Raw genomic sequence first — 2,156 nt, forward strand, 5'->3', positions numbered from 1 at the left:
GTCCGGCCGGCCCACAACCGACCTCCGGAGAGTCTGGGGCCGGGCCGCCGGGCGCCCGCCTAGTCTGCACCTTTCCCGCGGCTCGGCCCCTACGCGAGTCACGAGGCGGGTGCGGCCTGGTCCGCGCCGGCGGGACCCGAGCTCAGGCTCCATCCCGGTCCATCTCCCGCTCCGGTTAATTTCCACCCGCTTCCTCCCTCCCTCTCTCCCTCCCTCCCGTCCCTCATTCCCTCCCCGAGCGGGGCTCCGCGCGCGCCACGTCCCCAGTCCCGCTCCGCCCCCGCGCGCCACGCGGGGAACCCCGGTGACGTCACCGCCTTCCAATGCTCCCCTTCCCGCGCACTCCAGAAAAGACGCGAAGGCGGTGACGTGTCTGGAACACCAGTGCGGCTGCGCTTTGCAGCGTCCGTCACTGGACGTCCTGTGGCGCCGCCTGGTGGAAGCAAGCCGCCAAGGCTACCGGAAGCGGTGGAGCGGGCGCCCGGCGAACGTAACCCACTGACGTCACCTCGCCGAGGCGGGTGGGCGACTGCCGCGTGACAGCCCCGCCCGCGGCGCCCCGAGGGCGCCCCCTCCTCCTCCGCCCCTGCGCGGGTGGAGGGTGAGCGATCAACTTCGTGCCCCTTCGAAGTTCATTATAGTAAGTACGAAGAAAAAGAACAATACGTGGAGAACACAAATGTCGGGCCTCCTTAGCCTCGCTACTCCCCCCTTTTAACCGCTAAGCAAAACTGCGGTTTTTGTCGGTCGTGGGGCCTGAACTCTGGGCCTGGGCGCTGTCCCTCAGCGATTCAGCTCAAGGCCAGCGCTCTGCCGCTTCGGCCACCGCGCCACTTCCGGTTTTCTAGTGTTTTATTGGAGATAGGAGTCTCACGGACTTTTCTGCCCAGGCTGGCTTTGAACCGCGCTCCTCAGATCTCAGCCTCCTGAGCAGCTAGGATTACAGGCGTGGGCCACTGGCGCCCGGCTTGTGATCTTAGTTTATAACAATGTATGCAATACAAGGATTCCCAAGAAGGGACAAAAAACACTGAAGCTTCAAGGTAGACAAGTTCAGTTTGGGGGTTGGGAAGGTGGCTTAGTGGTAGAGGGCTTGCCCAGCTTGCATGAAGCCCTGGGTTCGATTCCTCAGCACCACATAGAAAAAGTTGGAAGTGGTTGCTGTGGCTCAAGTGGTAGAGTGCTTGTGTTAATTAAAAGAAACAGTGCCGAGGCCCAGAGTTCAAGCCCTAGCACTGGCAAAAAAAAAAAAAGTCCTCAGAGAGGTGAGGATTGGTGCAATTCTCATTCTTGGTTTACATCATCCACATGCAGAATTGGTCCCTAGTGTTAAATAATCTACCATAACTCTTACTTGAACTGGGGATGCTCCAGGAAGCGGCCAGGTCTCTAAAAGGCCGTGGTTTGGCTGGACACGATGTTGTAAAAGAAAAAAAAAAGTTTAGTGCACATGAAAACAAGAGCTAAGAGGGTTTTATTAATAAGGTAAACAAAAAATAGTACAGTATTCAAGCATGGTGCAGGTACATCTGATGACAGCAATGAATGTTCTAAAATCATAGGTGTTATGGTAAGACTGTGGGTTGGTCTTTGATGCTAATTTCTGCTACAGTGAGTGCTCTCTCGGTTCTGATAGTGGGAATCACATTTGTTGCCATGCTGTCTTTTCATTTGGGACCAATAATTTCAAAGATGCCAGTCCTGGGTCTTGAACACAAGGCCTGGGCACTATCTCTGAGCTTCTTTTGCTCAAGGCTAGCACTCTACCACTTGAGCTACAGTGCCACTTTCAGCTTTTTCTGTTTATGTGGTACTGAGAAATCAAACCTAGGGCTTCATGCATGCTAGGCAGGCACTCTACCACTAAACCACATTCCCATCCCTGAGCTATTTTTCTTTGTAAACACTTTTCAGTGCCTAGTAGAGTCATCCCTCTCCTGACTCCAACCCTATGATGTGCCTGTAAGATATACTTGTTCAGTTCCCAAGCTGACAAAGTCAGAGAGAGCTCCCTCCTCTACTTTTCTCATTCCTCTGAATGTTGCCGTGTGCGTGTGTGCGTGTGTGTGTGTGCGCGTGCGCGCGTGTGTGTCCTGAGCCCTGTCCCTTAACTTTTCTACTACATCTCTACTTTCAGATTTTGGTGGCTAATTGGG

The sequence above is a fragment of the Dipodomys ordii genome, unplaced genomic scaffold, assembly GCF_000151885.1.
Source record: "Dipodomys ordii isolate 6190 unplaced genomic scaffold, Dord_2.0 Scaffold63, whole genome shotgun sequence".
Taxonomy (NCBI): Eukaryota; Metazoa; Chordata; class Mammalia; order Rodentia; family Heteromyidae; genus Dipodomys; species Dipodomys ordii.